The 25,408-nt window shown below is 33.9% G+C and overlaps 1 long non-coding RNA gene across 1 annotated transcript; it reads right to left on the bottom strand.

Moving 5' to 3' along the window:
* Nucleotides 1–2,133: 2,133 nt before the first annotated feature.
* On the bottom strand, nt 2,134–3,262 carry LOC140692765 (uncharacterized). The gene is made up of 2 exons (XR_012068332.1): nt 2,989–3,262; nt 2,134–2,209 (listed from the first exon to the last, which is right to left on the bottom strand). It is a non-coding gene; the product is annotated as an uncharacterized lncRNA (long non-coding RNA).
* Nucleotides 3,263–25,408: the final 22,146 nt, after the last annotated feature.

Below are 25,408 nucleotides of genomic sequence, written 5' to 3'. Positions count from 1 at the left end.
ACCACCCTCACCTCCTTCTAGTCCACACATTGTAGATTGCAATTTGGTTACTGAATACGACCACACCAACCAAGGGGCTATTACATTTTATATACATCCTGTGTGAAGGTTAGAAGGGGCACAAGATATGTGGGGTGTATAAACCTATATTAAATACTTGCAATGGCACTTTCTCTTCTGGACAAATCTCTGATTCTAAGAAGCAAATTAATTGGTAGTCAGTATAGTTATTGGTATGGGGAAGAGTATCAGCTATTTTGGGATGGGTGGGTGATGAAGAGACAGGAAAATATCCAGCAAATGAGAATGGAATATTTTAGGCCTCTGGAGGCATTAATTAAGAAGAAAATAATAACTTGTCTCCTGTACCTACCTCCAATTACTGTCTTGAGTGATTAGTCCTTGGGCTATGAAAAGAGCTTGTTTGTGGTGAAGAGTATGTACCATAATGAAATAGTTTGAAAATCATGAGAGTTCTGTTGTTTCAGGAAAGTAAATTTTGCTTAAAGTCAACAGGTATTTTTCACTCACTAAATACTAAAATGCATCCTGTGGCATGTGCTGTGCTTACTGTGCTGGTATCCAAGTTAGACAAGGAGAGGTTGAGAGACAGAAAACATCTGGAGGAGGTGGTATCTGTGCTGAGACCGGGATAGTCTAAGTAGGTAAAAGGAGAACAACCAAAGTCCAAGGATGAGCTGGAGTAAAAGTATTGAGGTTGGAACTAACACTGTTGACAAGCATTTCCTTTAATGTACCTCCAGATACAGTGAAACATAAAGATATGCTAAGGTAGTCAGTTGCCAGATTTATAAAGAAATGACTAAACTATGTTGAGTTTGTGGGCTTACATTTGGAAAGGCATTAACTGCCACCCTGAGGATGCAAGTTTGTCTTTGGCTGGAATATAAAAGCAACATAAATTATTGACTAGAAAATGTAGTGTAGACTCTTGAGTGAAGGAAATGAAAGCACCAATTGGAATGCTTTGAGAACAGCACAAAGAAGACCATAGATAAAATTACTTCTTTAATTCTACCACATGCTGTATGTGCCATCTAAGACTACATAATTTGACCTTTTTGATTCCAGGGATGACATAATAGACCACGATCCCTGGGCCGGTTCCAGCATTTATGTACTGTCCAACCTATCCAAACTTAACACATTTCATACTTTCCAGGTTGAACCAGAAACCAATTAGTAATTTTCCCTCTCTCCATGTTTTATTCTTTTTCCAAATTTTTCCATTTTTTCTTCCTCCTTACAAGAAATTACTTAAATTTACTCCCATAGTGTTCAAAAAAAGATCATAACTATCAAATATCTACTTTTCTCTTTTAATGGTATCTTAGCCTCTCATTTAACTCTTTACTATATTTTAAAAAAATAAGGAAAATACAGGTACGCATCTATGTTTATTGTTCAAATAAGAAAATTGCAGTTATTTGTCAACATATGCCAACATCAATTTCAATCTTTGTTATCCTGTATAATCTGGTAGTCCTCTGGTAGATCAGTTGTAATTAGGATGACATTCATAAACTGAAGATGTCTGATGAGTTGGCTTTGAAAGAGATGTAGCTGATGTACCAGCTATCACTGGCACTGGAAAGCGTGGGTTGATCCCTGGTTGAAGTTTAGGAAAACGAATTTCATTGGCAGATATGTTGTGATATCTATTTGGAAAAGTAGAAGGCTCCAACATCAGTCCAAATTAATTGCTCTGTATGGGACAGAAGATGCTGTACTGAGAAGTACAAGTTGTAGTTGAAATGGAGTTCACCACACGGCCATTTGTTTCAATGTAGCTGCTTTGAGAGTGCCTGTGGACAGTGGTCAACTGATTTAAAATAACTCGTTGATCCACTGCAATTTTTTCTGATGGTCTAACTGACATTGATGACAGAGGAGAAAAATCACTTCTGATCGGGGTAGTTGTACCACCAATTATGTGGCTAGTAGAAGGCTTTCTTATTAGAGACATGTTTAAAATTGCAGAAGGTAAAAATGCACTTTCTCTATTAGTGTCAGCCACAAAAACAGAATTATGATTATCCATATTGCCCCCTGCATTAAAGTGCTTCTTGTTGAAATCTTCAGCAAATGAAGACACCAGAGAAGAATTTTTAATCCCAACTCTTCTATTTATTCTCACTAAAAGCTGGGGAAAGCCTCGTTTAAAATTTGGATTATGATAGAAATGCAGCTACAACAAAATGATAAACATTTTAGTAATATTTTAAACCATAATACAAGACTACAATAATCCTAACCTATAAAACCTCAGATTCCCAGTTTACTATGCAAAGATAATATCATCAAAATATGAACATTGCTGACGACATTTTGAAGTTCCTTATTTGGAAACTACACATTTAAATAGTGTACTGATCAAATTTAAGAAGTTAACAATTGCTTTAATGGTGAATGGCACTTTTTAAAAGCAGCCTTAATACCTTTATTTAGATTTCTGGAAAGACTCATTGTTGCAAGCATAGGTTCTCATCATCTAGACTACTTAAGGCACTGTCCTCATTTTTTAGAAAAAATAAATTATTTTAGTCTTAGTAGATTTATAAAATTTTGAAAATCTAGCTTTACATTTATATTACCATTGACTGATGTGCAAAATAAAATTTTATATGTAAGTTACCAAGTGGTAACTAAAATTTCTGAATACCTTTCTTAAAACAGAGACTTCTTTTTCTTCTGTCAGAAAGTCAGATAGACAAGCAGACCTTTGAAAATTCTGCCACACTTTCCTAAACCCATGAAGGTTAAGCTGACTAAGTAAACTTTCCATTCTTCCAGTTTCAAATATTCTGAAAGGGGCCTATCTTTCAAAATCTTCCTTCTTAAAGACATCTTCATCAATCACTATGAAAGATTCATTATCATCCCAACAGATGGATTTCAATTGGTCACTCCCAGCCATTTTCCAGAGATTTCTTGGAAATGTCAGAGAACGAAAATCATTATATTCACCTGGTTCAGAAACACAATGTGTGTAACATGGTGTTTTTATCAAGGATTCTTCAGACAAAGTCTGAAAAGCATTTTCTTCAATCATAGACCTCACGTCCAAGTCCTCAGAGAATGTTTGATCACACAATAGAGATCTACCGGAGTAGATCTCTACCAGTTGGTCCATCTTTATGAGACACATCTTGAATTTTTGAAGAAATATGTGCCATCTCAAATAACTTTTTCTACAGCTACTTTTCTAATCTGCATGATTTTGAGCACTGCAGCTTCAAATGGTGCTTTTGCAGTCCTGCACAGATAAACTGCTAGGCCTTCACAATGGTTCTCAACTTGAGTAGCTGTGACATCACAAAACGACTGGTCTCCCAGCAACTCAAGTGTAACTTCCAGTCAGTGATTATTTCTCATTCATCCAGTTAAAATGAAATATATAGTACATTTATTTTTACAGTGTGATCTCCAAAAATTTTCCCAACAAAATCTTTTAAAATAATTTAATTTTGGGGTCTATGAAATTAAACCAATCTCCATTCTTTTGTACAGAAATTTATACCACATGGTTGAACAGAGTATAAATAATGAACAAAAAATATAAAATAAATTTAAAGTTTTGGAATTTAAAGTTAAATTTGTGTAAAACCTGTACAGAATATGTATACCTATTTCAATATCATTTGTAATTAAAGTGAAACATAATTTGATTTGGAAATGGAAGTAAGTATTTTTCTGTGTACTTTATAATAAGTAGCTCTATATTCAGAACATGAGCAGAATAAATATCAGTTTATTTGTTTTGTATATAAATAAATGGTAAATAATTAGATAAAAATAATGAATCAAATGTAAGAAATCCCAAGGGGCGGAAATTTTGTTTCAAATTGTAATTCAGTTCTATAAGTAAAACAAATGTAATTTTATATTCTACTCTAAAATTACAAAAGAGAAAATCTTATTGTATATTTACAAATATGTATTTTTGCTATTCTTTCACTCAAAGGGTTTTCAGTCCCTAGAAGGAATAAATTTTCTTGTCATCTTTATAATCCATACTCTTGTGGCTTTTGTTTAGTATTTCAAAATGATGTTCATAAATACACTTATGCACAAGATCCAGGGTTCAATAAGCAGTGCCTCCATTAAGGGGCAAACAAACAAACAATCAACAAACTAAGAAATAACTTTATATGTGTGTTGGGGTGGAAAAGACCAGGTAATGCATTTTAGGAAGTAATATGTATCTCAGTCCTGAAACAGTTTATTTTGTCAGTAAAATACGGCATTTTAAGGCAAGTGTTTTGTTCACTAATTGTAAATAATAGTTACGTTGTGTATCAGTAAACCGTAGAAGATCCAGTTCTACCAAAAGTTATATTCTTTATTTAGAAATAAATTCCATTAAACATAAGCCAAATTCAAAATGAGGGAAAAAAATTTTAAATAAATAAATGTACACTCAATTTACAATGTAAATTTTTCTTTCATTATGTGTACATTCCATTCTAACTAAACATTAGCAACCAGAATTAATTGCATATTATAAGTACTGTAAACTATAGTTTAGCTGGGTTTAGTCCTAATTCATAAATATTACTTATCAAATGCAAATCAATATATGTGATACAATCCCTTAAAAAGCAGAGAATTCAAAAACAACTTTCTCAAAATAGTAGGAAAATTATTCACAGATCTGATCTTTACTTTTTTATAAAAATATTCTTAACAAATTCACTTTAAATAGAATGTTACTAAACATAATAAAAGCCATATATGAAAAATCCATGACTAACATCAACTTCAATGTTAACATACAGGAAGGTTTTTCCCTGGTCGGTCCATTAATAAGAAAATGTAGCTCATTCTCACAAGTACTAAATTACACTACTTGAAGTCCTAGCCAGAACAACTAGTCAAGAAAAATTATAAAAGGCATTCAACTTGTAAAAAAGCAGTAAAATTTTTACAGATGACATAATTAGGCATAGACAGAAAACCATAGACTCCTCCAGTGGCTGTTTCAAATAATGAACAAACTTAGTATACTGGCAGAATACAAAATCAATATGCAAATATCTGTTGCATTTTTATATAGTAAGAACAAATTATCAGAAAGTGATATTAGGAAAAATATTGTGTGTATATATATACCACAAGGAATAAACTAGGAATACATTTGCTAAGTGAAATAAAAGGACTAAATATAGACCTATAAATTGCAGGTGCAAGAAATATAAGTAAACAAAATAAATAGAAAGATATTCGCTGCTTATGGATTGTATACAATTTGAGGAACTATTCTAATCTATCATTTACATGTTCAGTCTCCCCTGCATTACTTATTGAATAGATGTCTATTCTTCATTTTATACTCTTGCTTCCCTTTTCATGGGTTAATTGATCATAGGTGTGAGGGATTATATCTGGTTGCTCTATCCTCTTCTATTGATTGGTGTCTGTTTTTGAGCCAGTATCATGTTATTTAAATTACTAAAACTTTGTTGGACTGTTTAACATCAGAGAACTAGTCACTATTAGATTTAATACACTTTTTCAAGATTATCTTGGCAACTCATGATCTATGTGGTTACATATAAATTTTGAAATTATCTGTTCTATTTAATGGAAAAATCTCATGGGTACTTTTACATGAATCACACTAAATTAGATTGCTTTGTGTAGTATGGTTCTTTCAACCACATTGTTTCACATCATTAACATAAGAGATCTTTTCATTTCTTTGGATCAGTTTTAATTTCCTTCATCAATATTTTCTATTTTTTAACGTATACATTTTCCCCTTACTTCTTAAATTCATTTTTATATATTCTATTCATATATATATATAATTATATATATTATATTTGGAAACACATTTCTTACACAAATACAACAGGCAGAAGGCAGTGGCAAGACGTATTCAAAATCCTGAATGAAAGAAACCTGTAATCTAAGATAATTTATCAAGCAAGGATATCCTTTAGATTAGAAGGAGAGATAAATAACTTCCACAAAAGCAAATACTAAAAGAATTTAGCAACAACAAAAAAATAATGTAATATTTACTCTGAAACAAAAAGCAGGATGCTGTGGAAAGGAGAAAGGCATAATTAGACTGGCAATATCTACAATGTATTACAATAGAATAAACATGATGTTGTAAAACAGGACATCAAAATTTTTATGGGTCAGAGAGTGAAACAGAACAATACAGAGAATTTTCTTCTTGTTTCTGTTCTCTATAGGAGGGGTTAGAATTTCTATTCCTATCAGTTAAAATAAAAAGATATAGTAATATGTCAATATACATACAAAACAGAGTAACCATAATTCAAAATCTTACAATGAAGTCACAAAGCCAAAAAGAAACCAAGATAATAACAGAAAACTTATCAAGCCACAAAAAGAAAAAGAAATGAACAAAAAGGAAATATCAAATCAACTGGGAAATGAAGTTCAAAATGTAAATAAACACCAGTCTATCAATAATTATCACAATTATTAATGGACTTAGCACTTCAATCAAAAGATATATATTGTCAGATGGGATAATATAACACACTCTACATTATGATGCAGAGAAGAGACTCACTTTAGTAAAAGGAACACAGATTAATTGAAATTCAGAAGATGGGAAAGTATATTCCATGCAAAGGGACATGACAAGAAAGCAGGACTAGCAGTACTGACTTCACACAAAATAGACTTTACAACAAAGGCCGCAGAGAAAGATAGACAAGGACATGACACAATGATTAAAGGAGCAATAAAATATGAAGTTATTAAACTCATTAAGATATATGCACTCAAAATAGGAGCACCTAAATACATAAACAAATACTAATAGATAAAAGGGAGAAATGGATAGGAACACAATCACAGTCGGAGAATATAACTCCCCATTAACATCAATAGACTTGTCTTTCAGACAGAAAATTAATAAGGAAACCAAGATACAAAAATATATGATAAAATAATTGGAGTTCGTTGATATTTTCAAAACAGAACTCCTCCCCAAAGAGAATATACATTCTTTTCCAGTTCAGATGGAATATTTTCTAGGAAAGATTATGTACACAGGCACAGAAGAAGCTTCAACAAATTTAAGAAGATAAAAGTTATTTCAAGCAACTATTCTGAGTATAATAGCATGAAACTAGAAATCCTTCACAGATAAAAAGGGAGAAAAAATTACAGCATATAAATTAAACACCATGGTACTATAACAAGTCGGGGAGATGAAGAAGTAAAAGAAGAAATTAAAAAATATCTTGAGAAATATGTCAAAACACTACACAAAGTCTATGGAATACAGTAAAAGAATGCTTAAGAAGGAAGTTCATAGTGACAAGGCCCTCCTCAATGTAGAAAATCAATTTCAAATAAATGATCTAACATTCTATGTAAACTAATCATGAAAAGAAGAGCAAAGAAAACCAAAAGTCAGCAGAAAGAGAGAAATTAGAAAGATCAAAGAAGAAAGAATTGAAATACACATTAAAAAAAAGAAAAAATCAATCAAACTATTTTTTGAAATAGTAAACATAATTGACAAAACTCTGATCAGTCTCAACAACAAGAAAATGGAGAGAACACAAATAACATAAGAAATGAAAATGGAGAAACTAAAAAGAGCAAAACAATTTTGCATAGTATCATAACTGAATACCATCAACAACTGTATGGAAACAAAGTGGATAACAAGGAAGAAATGGACAAGATTTTGGAAACATTCAGCCCAACAGTATTACATCAAGAGCAAATTAAACATTTGAAGATACAGATTACGAGAAATGGAATAGAAGTATTAAAAAAATAAAAAAATTCTGCAAACAAAAATTCAGACCCAAATAGCTTCATTGGGAAATTTGACCAAACATACAAAGAAAAATCCATACCAGTCCTCCTCAAACTCATCCAAAAGATTGATATGGAGAGAGTACACCCAACCTCACACCGTGAGGCCATCAACCTGATACCAAAACCAGACAAAGACACTACCCCAAGAGAAACCTACAGGCCAATATCATTGATAAACATAGATGTAAATTCCCTTAAGATAGTATTAACAAACAGAATCCAACAACATGTAAAAAAGATCATACACCATGGTCAAGTTAGGTTCATCCCAGGAACACAAGGGTGGTTAAACTTATGCAAATCAATCAATAAATTGTGATAAACCATATCAATAACAGAGAGGACAAAAAACCACATGATCACCTCAGTAGATGCAGAGAAAGCATTTGATAAAAATTAACACCTATTTGCAATAAAATTCTTATCACAGTGTGCATAGAGGGACCATATCTCAACATAATGAAAGCTATTTATGACAAACATATAGCCAGCAAAATACTCAATGGTGAAAAACTGAAACACTTCTCACAAAAACCTGAGACAAGACAAAGTTGCCCATTCTCACAATTTCAATTCAATATAGTCTTGAAATTCCTAGTCACAGCAATCAGGCTAGGAACAGAAATAAAAGGATACAGACTGGAAAAGAAGAGGTAAAGTTGTCATGATAGGCAGACATGACACCATATGGAGAAAACTGTAAAAGCTTCACAAAAAAAACTTAGGCTAAAAATGGAACTGGGCAAGGTACTCAGAGTAATGTACAAAAAACCAATTGCATTTCTGCGGGGGGCCACTCATGACCTGAGGGCTGCCGAGCACAGAAACTGGGCCTAAACTCCCAGAGTGCGGGGCGTCAGGCTCTCAGGTGCCATTGAGTTATTAAGAACAGGGGCTTCTGGAAAGAGAGATACAAGTCACACAAGTTAGTGATCTTAGTAACAATCACCTGAGTTACTAATACACAAGTCACACAAGTTAGTGATCTTAGTAACAATCACCTGAGTTACCAATACACAAGTCACGATGTTAGCCTAGAGGAACAATAACCGTAATTAATGATGTTGGCTCTTGGGGAACGGTTAGTCTTGATTGATGAGAACTATAAACAATAATGGTGCATGTAACAATACACAAGTTAGTGATTTTAGTACACATTGTTAATAGATCATAAAAACAATACCGTTGCCTACGATACCATTGCCTATGGTTAATAGATCATAAAAACAATACCGTTGCCTATGATACCGTTGCCTATGGGTTAAAAGCATATAAATTAACTGCTGGAAATAAACTCGAGGTCCACTCTTGACCTAGCATCTTGCGGGCTAGAGTGAGACCCTCTCAGCCCCACCTTTTAGTCTTGTCTTTAGTCTTGTCTTTCTTTTCTCAGTCCTGCAGCACAGGTTTCTGGACCTGATCGATTGTCGGCTGGCTCCGACACATTTCTTTACACTACCTTTGAATCAACAGGAAAACAAATTATAGAGACAACCACTTTTATAACTGCACCCAAAACTATAAAATGCTTAAGAATAAATCTGACCATGTAGGTGAATGAATTATACATGGAGAACTAGAAAACTTTGATTGAGGAAATCAAAAAAGAATTGAAAAGATACCCAATGATCTCATAATGGAAGAAACAAAATGGTTAAAATGGTCATACATCCAAAGGCAATCCCCAGACTTAATGGGATTTCCTATCAAATTATGCAAAACTTTTCTTTTTGGGACTGTAACAAATGATCCTAAGATTTACATAGGGTCATAAAAGATCCATAATTTCCAAAGAAATATTAAAGAAAAAGAAAGAGGCTGGAGGAATAAACCACCAGGTCTCCATACACTATTGTAAAGCTACAATAATCAAAATGACATGATATTGGTACAGAAACAGGCATATGGACCAATGGAACAGAATAGAGAGCCTAGGAATAAATCTAAATGCCTATGTTGAACTAATCTTTGACAGAGTAGCCAAGAATATGACAGAGAAAAGACCATCTCTTCACCAACAGGTGTTGGGAAAACAGGATATCAGCATCAGAGTAATGGAGCTAGAAAAATCATTCACTCCATACACAAGAATAAACTCAAAATGGCTTGAAGACTACAAGGTAAGGCAAGACACAGTAAATCTCCTAGGAGAAAATATAGGCAAAACACTCTGACATAAATTTCAGCAATGATCTCCTAGAATAGACTACCCAGGTAAGGGATATAAGAGCAAAATTAATAAATGGGACCTAATTAAACTTATAAGCTTTTGCACAGCAAATGGAACCACAAACAAAGCAAAAAGACAACCTAGAGTTTTAAAGAAAATATTTTGAATTGATGCAACTGACAAAGGCTAAGTTTCCAAAATATAAAGAGTTCATACAACCTAATAATAATAATACATAAAAAAACAAGAAACACAATATGAAAATGGGCAGAAGAACTAAACAATCAATTCTCAAATAGAGACATACAAATGACACACAGATATATGAAAAAAATTGCTCACTATCATTATCAGAGAAGGACAATTCAAAACTCTAATGAAGTATCACTTCCCAATAGTCACAATGGCCATCATTCAAAAGTCCACAAACAATAAATGCTGGGGAAGCTCTGGAGAAAGTTATCCCTCCTACACTGATGGTAGGAATGTAGTTTGGTGCAGTCACTGTGGAAAACATGATGGGGATACTTCTAAAGTATAAAAATAAACTTAACAAATGATCCAGCAATCCCACTTCTGGGTATATATCAAAGGGAACCTTATTTCAAAAAGAAACCTGCACCCCAATGTTCTTAGCAGTGCTATATACAACAGCCACGACATGGAAGCAACCTAATTGTCCAACAACAGATAACAGTATACAGAAGTTATGCTGTATTTACACAATGGAATAATATTCTGCAATAAAAAATGATAAAACAATGACATTTGCAGCAAAATGGATGCTCCAATAAGTGTCATTGTAATTGAAGATAGCCAGAAACAGAAAGAAAAATAACACATGACATGATATATGTAGAACTTAAAAAAAAAATTTGGATGTGAACACTATGATTTCATCTACAAAACTGAAACACACTTGCAGATTTACTTAATAATCTTATGTTTACTGCAGAAAGTGACTGGTAGAGGATATATTTGGGAGCTGTATATTTATAAATTTTATCCACTATATACAAAAATAGATGTTTTCAAAATTTCTTTTGTATGACACAGGGCAGTAAGTTAAATATCGTGAAATAACGTTTAAGAGGCACAGAAATATATGCTTGTACGGGGACACTGTGCAATACACCACAGATTGACACATTGTTAATGGCATAATTCAATGATAAATAAATGAATAAATATGTAAATAAAGAAATAAATAAGTAAATAAATAATATTTAATAATAAAAGAAATACAAAGATTCACACTACATAACTTTACACATCAAAAATCTAGGAGAAAACATAAAGAATAAAGAAGAAATTTGAATGAATGGGAGCAAAGAAAATAACAAGAGAAACAATTGAAAAGATAAAAAAATTATACCTAAGTCTGTTTCATTTCAACATAAAGTGGACAAATGTTTTGATTGGCTAAGAAAATAAAGACTCAAATATAATTAGAAATAAAAGAGAAGATATTACTCCTGATGTTGTAGAGGTGCATAGCATCATAAAAGATTACCACTAGCCAACGATTTGAATGACCTAGAACAAAAGACAGATCCCCAGAAACATATGTCTTCCAACACTGAATCAAGAAGAAATTAGAAAGTTAAATACATCAAAAGTGTGTATGAGTAAATCAGTAATCCAAACCTCCCAAACTAGAAAAAGTTTACAAGATGACTTTACTGGTGAATTCTGCCATACATTTGTAGACAATTTTTCACCAATTCTTCCCCAAAACTTTCAAGAATTTGAAGGGGGTGAAAGATTCCAAAGTTGTTTAATGATGCTATCTTTATTTGCATAAAAAAGGACATTAGATGCAAAATATAGAACATTATCCCTGATGAACCTATGTGCCAAAATCTCAACATAACACAAGGAAAATGAATTCAACAACACATTTAATGTATCATACACATACATATGTAAAGGGATTTATCCCTGGGTTTAAGGATAAGTCAAAATATTCAAATCAATAAAAGTGACCTGCCACACTAATAGAATGAGAAATAAAACACACATAATCATCTCAATAGGTGCAGAAAGAGCATTATATATAATGCAACATCCATTTAAGAAACTCTCAACAAATTAAATTTACCCTGTCAGTGGCACGATATCATATATACACAAACACTGTGTGGACAGAAGCGAAGCAGTTCACTGTTTAGTGATTCTTAGAAAAAGGGTTTATATAGGACATGCACAGTGCCTCACATATCATCTAAGTTATAACAATGTTAATAATCTTAAACTATTTATGTCCCCATGCTCCTGCAGTAAGCACAGGATGTTAAATGATCAAGGATTGTTTTAAAGTTCATCACGGAACTTCATTAAGTAGATCATTTCTTATTCAGATGGCTGTGCCTGTCTTAGGTAGCCCTCCTCTGAGGATCTTACCCAGAATAGGATATCCAGCCAATCATACTTGATATATTGAGAAGACCATTTGCTACCCAGACTTTATATGTGACATTCCTCACACCTTGTTTATCAGTTCAGCCCATGGGCTTATTCTCTAGTGCAGACAGGGGCCTACAAACCAAACATCCCTTGACAGAAAACTGATGAAGAAAATTTTATGTATATATGCAGTGTAATCAATACTTTGCATTCCTAACAACAGTGTCCATGGTGTTACTTTTTCTCCACAATCTCACCAACATCTATATATTTTCTTTTTGATGAGAGCCTTCTGACAAGTGTGAGGTCTTGTCTCATTTTTGGCTTATGACTTTCCTAATAATTTATAACTCTGAACATATTTTCATGTGTCATTTAGTCAACTGTATGTTTTCTACAAAAAATTGATTCAGATCTATCTATCCAGTTCCTGCGTATATTTTTTTTAATTGGATTGTTTGGTCATTTTTGTTGTGGTGGTGTATGATTTTGCCATGTAGTTGCATATTAACACTTGATTGGAAAATATCACTTCTCCCATTGTGTTGGTTGACTTTTCATTGTATTTTTCATTTCTTCTGCAGTGTAAATCTGTTTAGAGTGATACAATCATATTTTGTTAGTTTTGCTTCTGCTTCCCTTGCCAGAGGAGACATATGTAGAATCAAATTAAGTCCAATGTCAGAGTGTACTTCTTATATTTTACACAAGGATTCTTTGTTTTCAGGTTTTATGTTTTATATGCCCAGGAGTGGGATTGCTGTGTCATATGATAGGGCTATTTTTATTATTTAAAGGAACTTCCATACTGTTTCCAAAGTGGTTGCACCTATTTTTATCCCACCAACAGCATTGGAGAGTCCCTTTTTCTCCACAACCTCCCGAGTACTTATTATTTGTAGACATTTGGATGACAGCCCTTCTCACTAGTGTGAGTTAAAACATTATTATATTTTTGTCTTGCCTTTTTATAATGATTAGCTATGTGAGCAAGTATTTATGCTCCTGTTTGTCGTCTGTGCGTCTTCTTGAGGGAATTGTCTTTTGCTCATTTTCTGGCTGTGTTGCTGTAGATTTTTGAAATGGAGTTTTATGAATGATGTGTGTATTTTAGAAATTAGCCTCTTATTGATTGCACTGTTTCCAAATGTTTTCTCCAATTTGGAATTTTATCTTTTCATTCTGTTTATTTTGGTGTAGAGAAGCTTTTAACTTTAATTTGGATCTGTTTGATTATTTTGCTTTTTTTTGTTTTCAGCTTGGTAGTGTGACATAAGAAAATTTCGCTACAATTTATGTCTTGTTTTGCCTATGTTAGTTTCCAGGACATTTATTGTGTCATGCATTAGATTCAGATACTTAAAGCATTTTTAGTTTATATTTGTACAGTGTGAGGGAGTGTTCTAATTTCATTGATTTACATGTAGCTGTCTAGCTTTCTCAACATCACTTGCTGAAGACTGTCTTTCGGCATTGTATATTTTTGGTTCCTTTGTCATAGTTTAGTTGACCATAGGTGTGATGTTTTATTTCTGCCTCTGTGTTCGTTTCCAGTGATATAGATGTTTGCTTGTTTTCCAGCATTGTGCTGTTTCGATTACTGTTTTTGTAATATAGTCTGAGATCTGGGAGGGATATGGGTTATGCCTCCAACTTTGTTCTTTTTCCTCATTGTTTCTTTTGCAGTTCTGGTTCTTTTGCTGTTCCATACAAATCTTAGGACAGATTTAAGCTCCGTGGAAAATAACTTGTAGGTTGATCTGAATCACTTTATATCTGTAGACATCTTTTGTAGTATGTATATTTTAATATTAATTCCTCTAAACTAAGACCTTGAGATTCCTTTCCATTTCTTTGCATCATCTTCAAATTTATTTATCAGTGTCCTATTCATTTTATTATTTTGGATTTTTCATAGGTTTTTCATTTGATCTGATTTCATATGGAATTATTAAAATTATGGGATATTTCACTGTTAGTGTAAAGAAATGTGACAGTATTTGTATATTAATCATGAATCATCCTACTTTGCTAAAGGTCTTTATTAATTTTAATTGTTCTGGTGTGGAGAATCTTTAGGGTTCTCTATATAGATTATCATGTCATCTAAAATAATAACAGTTTTATTTCATTCAATCTAACTTGAATAACTTTTTTTCTTGTCCGATTACTGTTGGTAGGAATTCCCATAATGTGTTTAAGAGAAATGGTGAGAGTGGGCATCCTTGATTTATTCCTTAATTTGGCTTTGAGTTATTCACTTTTGCATATTATGTTGTCTGTCTGTAATTAATGACTTTATTTATGTTGAGATATATTTCCTGTATCCTAATTTGGTAAGAGGTTTCTGTTTTTGTTGATTCTGTTTTTCTTGTTGTTGTTGTTGCTGCTGTTTTAATGACTAAAAGTTGAAGTTTGTGAAATGCTTTTTATCGATTTATTGGGATGACCACTTCATTTTCCCTTTTGCTTTTGTTAATGTGGTGAATCAACTGATTGATTTCATGCAATTTCAACCCCTCTTATGACCCTGCAATGAATTAAAGTTGATCATGTTGTATGTTTCACTTTAAGTATTGCTGGATTTAGTTTTCTAATAATATTTTTTGACTTTTTTTTCTATATCAATCAAAGATATTGGCTTGAAATTCTCTTTGCTTGTATTTTGATTGTTGGCTTTGCTTTCAGGGTAATGAAAGCTTCATAGATTTAATTTGGGAGTTTCACACATCTTCACTATTTTTGAACAGTTTGAAGAGTATAAGTTCTGCTTTTTATTTTTGTACAGTTCTCCACGTGAGCTGTTTATATCTGCCCTAATATTTCAAGATTTTTTTAAATGCAGATTCTATCTTTCTTCTTGTAATCAGTTTGTTCAAATAATTTGTTTCTCCTTATCCCTGTCTATTTCTAGACATTTGTCTATTTCTTCTAAGTTGTCCAGTTTATTGGCATTTAAGAGTTGACCAAATGATCCCTTTTTTGTATATCTGAGGGAACAATTGTTATTTGTACAAATTTATTTCTGAATTTATTTTTTTGGAGCGTCTCCCTTTTCTTCATGTTTCACCTGGCTAGAGGTTTTTTGATATTGCTTATCTTAAAAAGAAACAAAAAACAAAATCTTTGGTTTTATTACGCTTTTGCATAGTTGTTTTTACTCTCTAATTTATATTTACACTTGCAATATTTAGGATTATGTTTTTTCTTTATTTTAATATTTTTTAAATTGATTTTTATTTATTTTACAAAGTTGTCTCAAATTCCAATGTAGAGCATAATTTTTTAGGTACAATTAACATATATACATTTGTTGTCCCATTTTTTCCACTGTGGGCTGCCGTGAGATCTTTTATATATTTCCCTGTGCTGTACAGTAGAATCATGTTTATCTATTCTACAGTTGTGACCTCCCAGTTTATCTCTTACCAACCCCAAACTTTGGTAACCTAAACTTTGTATTCTCTGCCTGTGAGTGCATTTCTGTTTTGTATTTATGCGTTTTTAGTTTGGTTTGGTTTTGTTTTTAGATTCCACTCATGAGCCATCTCATATGGTATTTTTCTATCTCTTTTTGGCTTACTTCACTTAGACTGATTTTCTCCTGGACCATCCATGTTGCTGAAAATCGCATTATGTTGTCAGTTTATAAGAATAACTTCTATTCCATTCTATAAATATACCACAACTTCTTTATCCAGTCAACTGTTGATGGACATTTAGGCTGTTTCCTTGTCTTGGCTATTGTAAATATTGCTGGCTATGAACATTGGGGTGCAGGTGTCTACCTGAGTAGGGTTCCTTCTGGATTTATGCCCAGAAGCGGGAATCTTGGGTTACATGGTATGACTATTCCTAGGCTTTTGAGGAATCTCCATCCTGTTTTCCACAGTGGATTCACCAACCTGCATTGCCACCAGCAGTGAAGGACAGTTCCCTTAAATCCACAGCCTCTCCAGCATTTGTCAAATTGTGGATATTTGAATGATGGCCATTCTGACTGGTGTGAGGTGATATCTCATTGCAGTTTTGATTTGCATTTCTCTGATAATCAGTGATATTGAGCATTTTCTGATGTGCCTTTTGATCATTTGTATGTCTTCCTTGGAGAATTGCTTGTTTAGGTCTTCTGTCCAATTTTGGATTAGGTAGTTTATTTTTTCTTATTCAGTTGGATGATCTGCTTGTATACTCTGGAGATCAAGCCTTTGACGGTTTCATATGCAAATTTTTTTCCCATTCCGTTGTTTGTCTTTTTGTTTTACTTTCAGTTTCTTTACTGTTCAGAAGCTTGTAAGTTTCATTAAGTCTTATTTGTTTATTCTTGATTTTATTTCTTCTATGAGAAAATTTTCCAGACTTATGTCAGATAACGTTTTGCCTATATTTTCCTCCTGGAGGTTTATTGTATCTTGTCTTATGTTAAAGTGCTTTATCTATTTTGAGTTTATTTTTTTGTATGGTGCTCTAGTTTCATGGGAGTTTTCTAGCTTCATTGAATTACATGCTGCTGTCCAGTTTTCCCAACACAAGTTGCTGAAGAGACTGTCTTTATTCCATTGTATATTCTTGCCTCCTTTGTCGAAGATTAATTGACCAAACGATTGTGGGTTCTTTTCTGGGCTCCCTATTCTGTTGCATTGACCTATATGTATGTTTTTCTACCAATACAGTGCTGTCATGTTGACTATAGCTCTATAGTATTATCTAAATCGTTAGCGTAAAGAAATGCCACTGATATTTGAACCTTAATCTTGTAACCTTCTACCTTGTTTAATTCTTTGATCAGCTGTAGTAAATTTTGTCCGGATCTTGCAGGGTTTTCTATATATAGTAAGATATTCTCTGCATATACTGAGACTTTTACCTCTTCCTTCCAATTTACATCCCTTTTACTTCTCTCTCTTGTTTGATTGCTGTGGCTAGGACTTCCAAGACTATCTTGAGTAGCAGTCGTGATTGTGTGCATCCTTGTCTTGATCCAGATTTTAGTGGGACGGGTTTGACTTTCTCACCATTGAGTACTATTCTTGCTGTAGGTTTGTTATCTATAGCTTTCAAGATGCTGAGATATATTCCCTCTATGCCCACTTTGGTGAGAGATTTTATAATACGTTGGTGTTGAATTTTATCAAATGCTTGTCCTGCACCTTTTGAGATGATCATGTGGTTTTGGTTCTTTCTCTTGTTGATGTGCTGTATTACTTTGATTGATTTGCATATGTTGAACCACCCCTGTGTCACTGGCATCATCCCTACTTGGTCATGGTGTATAATCTTTATTCTGTGTTGTTGGATTCTATTTGCTACTATTTTGGTGAGGATTTTGGCGTCTGGGTTCATCAGTGATATTGGCCTATAATCCTCTTTTTTGGTAGTGTCTTTGCCTGGTTGTGGTATCAGGGTGATTGTGGTTTCATAGAATGACTTTGGGAGTATTCCTTCCTTTTCAATCATCTGGGGATTTTGAGAAGGACTGTTATGAATTCTTCTTTTATGTTTGGTTGAATTCCTCAGTGAATCCATCCAGTCCTGAACTGCTATTTGTAGGGAGGTTTTATATTGCTATTTTGATTTCATTTCTAGTGCTCTGCTTTTTCCATGGGTTAGTTATATATTGATTCAGGCTTGGTGGACAGTATGTTTCCAGAAACTTGTCCAACTCCTCTAGGTTATACTTTTGGTTCAATATAATTTTCATAATATTCTCATAAGATATTCTGTATTTCTAATTTTTTATGGTATTTTCTACATACTCCTTTCTTATCTTGGTAATTTGTGCTCCCTGTCTTTTCTTCTTTTTGAGTTTGGCCAGAGGTTTTTTGGATTTTCTCACTTTTTGGAAAAACCAGCTTTTGAATTGGTTGATATTTTCATATGGTCTTTTTAATCTCTATTTTATTTATTTCCTCCCCAATATTTTAGGTTTCATTCCTTCCGCTGACTTTTGGGTGTTTTTGTTCTTCTTTTCCTAGTTCATTCTGTTGATGGGTTAAATTGTTTAATTCTGATTGTTCTTCTCTTTTGAGGAAGGCTTGTATCACTATAAACACCCCTCTCAGCAATGCTTTTGCTGTGTCCCATAAACTTTGTGGGGTTTTGTTTTCATTTTCTTTTGTCTCAAGGAACTTTATTTTTTCAGCTTTGATTTCTTCATTGACCCATTTATTTTTTAATAACATATTTTTTAATCCCCATGTTTTCCATTTGTTCGCCTTTGTTTCTCTGTGTTGATTTCTAGCTTCATGGCATTGTGTTCAGTAAACATGCTTTAGGTAAATTCTATCTTCTTAAAATTGCTGAGGTTTCTTTTGTGCCCATGTCCATCATGAATCCTGGAAAATGTTCCACGTGCACTTGAAAAGAATGTATATCCTATTTTGTGGGGGGTGCAATGCTCTGAAAATATCCACCAAGTCTAATAATTCTATTGTATTATTTAACTTCTCTGTTGCCTAATTTATTTTCTGTCTCAATGATCTGTCCAGTGATGTTAATGCAGTGCTGAAATCTCCAAATATGAATCCCACTTTAAATGTGTTAGTAATTATTTTATGTACTTATGTTCTCCTGTATTTGGTGCATATGTATTAACGAGTGTGCTATCCTCATATTCTATCACTCCTTAAATCATTATAAAACGTCCTTCTTTATTTTCTTTATGGCCTTTATTTTAAAGACTATTTTGTCTGAAATCAGTTCTGCAACACCTGCTTTTTGGCTTTTCAAATTTTATGGAATACCCTTTTCCATCCTTTCACTCTCAATTTTTATGTGTCCTTCTCTCTGAAGTGGGTCTCTTGTATGCAGCATTTGAAGGTTCTTGCTTTATTATCCATCCTGCCACTCTATGATTTTCGACTGGAGCGTTTAGTCCAATAACATTTACATTAGTTGATGATAGGCTTATGTTTATTGCCAATTTGACCTTATCTTTGCAGTTGATTTGGTATTTCCTCTTTGTTTCTTTCATCTTCCTTTTATGGTTTGGTAATTTTCCTTTATATTGTCATGAATTTTCTTTAGTTTAGTGACTCCCTGATAAGTTTTTTTCTACTTGTTACCCTTTTTTAAAAGTCCATTATACCATTACTATAACTGCTTTTATTAAATGGATAGTAACATGATCTCAAACCCATCCTACCGATAACAAAACATTTTAAAAAGAAAGATAAAAAAATTCTCTATTTTCCTGTCTCCCTCTCCCACTCTCAATGTTTTGTATGTCTTGTTTTCAAATTTTCTGTTTATTTTATTTGTAATTCATGAGTTATCACCTTTCTAGCTGTGAGTTTCACATTTCTGTAGCATCCTGCTGCTTTTCTTTTTAAAGAAGACATTTCAATAATTCTTTTTGCATGGGTCTAGTTTTGCTGAACTTTTGAAGCTTTTTCTTGTCTGTAAAATACTTTATGTCTCCTTCTACCAGAAACGATAGTCTTGCTGTTAAAGTATCCTAGGATATAACATTTTTATCATTCAGGACTTTAAATATATCTTGCCACTGTCTTCTGTCCTGTAGTATTTGTGTAGTGAAATCAGCTGGGAGCCTTATTGGGATTCCGTTGTAACTCACTCTTTGCTATTCTCTAGCTGTCTTTAGGATCATATCTTTATCATTGACTCTGGCCACCTTAATTATATGTCTTGTTATGGGTGTATTTGTCTTCTCCCTGTTTGGGACACCCTGAGCTTCCTGTATTGGATATCTGATTCCTTCTTTAAGTTTCGAAAGTTTTCAGTCATGATTTCAACAAAAACTTTTGCAATCCACCTTGATCTTTCTTTCCCTTCTGGGACTTTTATTATGCTAAGTTTTGCATGCTTTCTATTATCCCATAGGTCCCTTACGCTTTTTCCATTTGTTTCTCATTGTTTCTCTTGTCACCCTACTGATTGGGTGCTTTCTATTGTCCTGTCTTCTAAGTCACAAATTTGTTACTCCGCATTATCTAGTCAGCATTGTGAACCCTTTAGATCATTCCTCATCTCAGTCAATGGGTTTACCTATTCTACTCGGCTCTTCTTTATAGCTTCCATTTCATTTTTGACATATTTTGTATCTCTAAACACTATCTATTTTCTTTCCTTCAGTATTTAGATGTCTCCATTTTTGAAATCTTCATCTAGTAGGATATCGATGTCTATTTCACTGATCGTTCTTTCAGGGGATTTCTCTTATTCTTTTAATTGGGAATGGTTTCTCTGTTTCTTCATCTTTCTTCTACCTCTCTGGCACTGTGGTTTATGGAGTATCAGTTATCTACTGTGGTCCTAAATGAGAATATCTACCTAATGCCTAGGTAGTAATACAACTTAGAAAATAGAAAAAAGAGAGAGAGACAATAAGAATTTTAAAGAAGGGAGAGATAAAGCTTTGAAGACGTTGTATACTGAATAATATTAAAACAAGTTGAAGCAGAGTTTTGAAAAATAATAATAATAAAAATATTTTAAAAAATTTCAAAGATTGAAATGGGGGTATATATAATTGCCTAAGAAATAAAAATTAAGAGGGTAATAGAAAATGGAACCGGTAAAAACAGATTAAAACAAGATGGTGGTTGTGTCCTCCTGGAGACTGTGTACTTTTAATGTGAAGTCTTTCTATATTCATCCTGTTTTGGAAGCTCAGCTTGCTGTTTCCAAAGGCCCTCCATTGGAGCCCTCATCTTTGCTGCTCTCAGGGCATGTTGTCAAGCAGATCGCTCCTACACCCAACACTGGGTCAAGTTCAGCTCATTTTACTGTGGGCTGGCTTGTCACTGCCCTGCTCGATGCTGCAGTCAGATGTTGCAGACTGACCAGGCTGGATTGTGCATCACGCCCTCTCCCAGCACCATGGTCAGGGGCTGCATTCCAGCTCAAAAGTTGAGGGGCCACCCGCGCCCTCATGTTGCCGATCGCTCTGCTGCTCTGTGCCAGTATGCGCTCTGCCTCAGGTCTGCAAATCAGAAGTGGGCTCAGGGAAGACTGAGGAACAGCCCTGTACCTGGTCTGGGCCAAAATCCACCACCTTGTTTGTCTTGGCAGACATGTTCTCTGAGGAACCAGGACAGAATGGTCATATTTGCTTCATGCTGTTGACAAGTCTCAGTCTGGCCCTCGATGCTGCTAAGTCCTTAGGTGTAGATGCAGGTTTTGCCCCCACTGCTGCCTGGGTGCAAAGCACCTGAGGCTATGGTGGCTGTGTCTGAGCCCCAGCTCTCTTTACCTAGAAACTTTTGTGGAGTTTCAGAGATGGGGATTGCACCCTTCCCCCAACAGGGCACATCTACCCTGTTGTTTTATGGAGGGCCCATGTTGTTCTGCCCTGTGCACCCACAGCCAAGGCTCAAAACCCACTCAATTCTGCTGGGCTGCTGCAGTGCAGCCATCCCCATCACCACCCAGTTCAGGCAGCATGACCCAGCCCTCATCTTCGGGGCTGAATCTTGGGCTGGGTGTCTGTGCCTGTTTAACTTAGTTCTGTCAGTCAACATATACTCTGTAAAGATCCAAGACTTGGAGGCTCCCCCTCCATCCTGCCAAACTCTCAGTTGGAGAGGGGAGACCGAGTGAATGAGTGCCAGTCCATCTTTGCAGCTTCCTCCCCAAGGGACCTGTCCCACTCTGTTTTGCCTTTTCTTCTTTCTTTCTTCCTTTTCTCCTACCAGATTTTATGCATCTTTACCTTTTGAAGTGGACAATGTTCTGCCAGATTTCTGCAGGATCTCTGGTTAGCTGAGTGAGTCTGTGGATGTGAGTCTTGGTTCATTTGTGGGAAAGGGTGAGTATCGAGCATCCTTCTACTCCACCACTTTGGCCACCACCCCCAAAATGGCTCACTTTATGGTGGAAGATAAACACAGCCTGGAAGTAGATGGAAGAGACATTTCATGGAAATGATAAGAAAGTGCAAATTGCAATGCTCAAGTCATACAAAATACATTTCAAAGTAAGGGCCACAGTGAAAGATACATCTGAGATTATATAATGAAAAAGAGATCAATATTAAAATAGGGTTTACACTCATTCAATTATATATGGACCCAACACCATAGATTCTAAGTATATAAAGAAATATTAGTAGACATGAAGGAATTAATTGATTATAAAGCAATAATAATAGATGAATTTAACACCTCAATATTCTGATAGCCAGATCATCCAGAAAGAATATCTGTAAGGAAATAGAGGTCTTAATAATATATTAGATCATTTAAACCTAACTGGGTTATTGGACACTGAATCAGAAAAGCAGAACACATAAACTTTTCAAGTGTGCACAGGATGTTATCTAAGGAAATAACCACAAATTATGTCATGAAATGTGCCTCAGGATCTTTAAGCAAGTATAGATTACAGCAAGTATTTTTCCATACACATAAATATGAAACAATGCATCAACTCTAGAAACAACAAGAAAAGCCCAAACATGCGATTAAACAACATTCTTTAAAAAAATAAAATAAAACAAGGTCAAAGATGAAATCAAAGTGGTAATAATATCATACTTATAGACAAATTACAATGAAAACATAGCTTCATAAAATGTATGGGATGCAGCAAAGACAAATCTATGAGAGAAATTTAGGACAATTAATGCCTTCTACAAGGAACAAGAAAAACCTCACACAAAGGACCAAGCATACCACACAAAATAACTAGAAATAAGAACAAAACCCAAAGGCATTTGAATGAGAAATCTTTAATTAGTAGGTTTAAAATAAATGAAATAAAAATCAAAAAATAAGTTAAATATCCTAAAGTCATGAGCAATTATTTTCTTAAAAATATTAACGAACTGGTAAGCATTTAGCCCTGCTTATCAAGAAATACACAGAGTGGACCCAAACAAAATAAGAAATGAAAGAGCAGAAATAACATCTGATATTACAGAAATGCAAAAAAGATTATGAAAACACTATGAGCTGTTACGTGACCACAACTTGGGCGACCGAAATCTATTGGACACATTTCTAGATACGTGCAGCCTACCAACACTGAATAAAGAGAAAACAGAAAACTTGAAAAGGGCAATCAGTATAAGCTAAATAAAATGTATAATTTTGAAAACACCCCTTGAACAAAATGCCTGAATGCCTTCACTTAACCTCTTTCCCCCCAACTAGTTTAAAAAATGAATGAGGAAGGACAATTCCCAAAGTTATTCCATTAGGCCACCATTACCCTGATAACAAAACCAAAGACATTACCAAAAAAAAAAAAAGAAAATGAAAATCCAATATCCTAGATGAATATACATTGAAAATCCTCAAAAGAACATCAACAAATCAATCCAGCAATACATAGAAACGATTATACATGATGATCAGTTGGATTTCTTTCAGAGTCACAAGGATGGTTCAAAATACACAAGTCAATCAGCATGACACATATCTAATAAAGGAAAGACAAAATTCACAGGACCAGGTCAATACACACAGAAAAAGGATTTGACAAAATTCAACATACATTCATGACCAGAACTCTCATGAAAGTGTGTATAATGGGAACATCTTGCAGCATAGTAAAGGCCATTTATAACAATTTATACTACTCAGAGGGAAAAGCTGAAAGCCTTCTGGGTAAATTCGGGAAGAAGGCAAGGACTCCAACTCTCACCACTTCTGTTCCATAGTAATACAAAGAAGGAAAAGGAAAAGAAAAAGAAGTAAAAGAAACACAAAATGGAAAGAAAGAAGCAAAATTGTCACCAGTACTAATGGCATAATCATCTACACAGATAGTCCTAAAGGCTCCACACTGACTGTTATGAATAATAAATAATTTCAGTAAGGGAGCAGGGTACAAGTTTAAAGTAAAGAAGTCTCTTGCATTTCTACACATTAATCATGAAATACCCTAAAACTGACATTTAAAGCAATACTATTTAAAATCCCATTCCATGGAATATCTTGGAATAAATGTAACCACATATGTGAAAGATCTACACACTGAAAATAATAAAACATTGACAAAGTATATAAAAATGATTCAAAGAAATGGAAAGATGTCTTGTGCCCTTGGATTGAAAGAGTTCATATTGTTTACATGGCCGTAACACAGAAAGAAACCTACAGATTTAGTGAAATTAATGTTATGAAGCTGTAGAATTTTCCAAAGAAGCAGAAAAAAATAACTCTAAGTTTTACATGAAACCATTAAAAATAGTCCAATTGATCTTGAGAGAAAACAACAAATCTGGAGATACAACCCTCCCAGATACCTTACTATACTAAAATCCTACTGTAATAAAATCAGCATGACATTGAAACAGAGACATAATCAATAAAAACAGAGAGCCTAGAAACATTTCCACACACCTATGAGCAATGAATCTATGATAAAAGAGGCAAAAGTATACAATGGATAAAGACAGTCTCGTCAATGTTTGGTGTTGGGAAAGCTGGACATATACATGTAAAACAGTGAAATGAAAGCATTCCCTGACATCATATACAAAAATAAACTCCAAGTGTATTAAGGACTTAAATGTAAGACCTGATCATATAAAACTGATAGAAGGGAATATAGGTGATACCATATTGGTAAAATATCATAGGAATATTTTCTTATATCAGTCTCCTAATGCAAAAGAAATAAAAGCAAAAATAAGCAAGTGAGACCGAAACAAACTTCAAAACTTCTGCACAGCTAAGGAAACAATGAATGAAATGAAAACACTGTCTGTTAATTGGAGAACATTTTGGCAAATAATTCAAGTGACCAGGTTTTAATAGAAGTAACATGGATTTAGTTTACACAACTCATTGTGAAAAGCAAAAACCCAATCAAAGACAAGAGCAGAGTAACTGAGTTAATATTTTTCCAAAGAAAACTTACAGATGAGTAATGGGCAGGTGATAAAATTGCTCAACTTTACTAATTATTAGGTAATTGCAAATCAAAACCACAATGAGGTATCACTTCACACTGGTAAAATGGCTATTATCAAATAGTCTACAAATGGAAAGTGTTGGAGACGATGTGGAGGTAAGAAATCTC

Source organism: Vicugna pacos, unplaced genomic scaffold, assembly GCF_048564905.1.
Source record: "Vicugna pacos unplaced genomic scaffold, VicPac4 scaffold_17, whole genome shotgun sequence".
Lineage (NCBI taxonomy): Eukaryota > Metazoa > Chordata > Mammalia > Artiodactyla > Camelidae > Vicugna > Vicugna pacos.
Note: the sequence above shows the minus strand (reverse complement) of the source record. Positions and strands in the feature narration are given on the sequence as shown.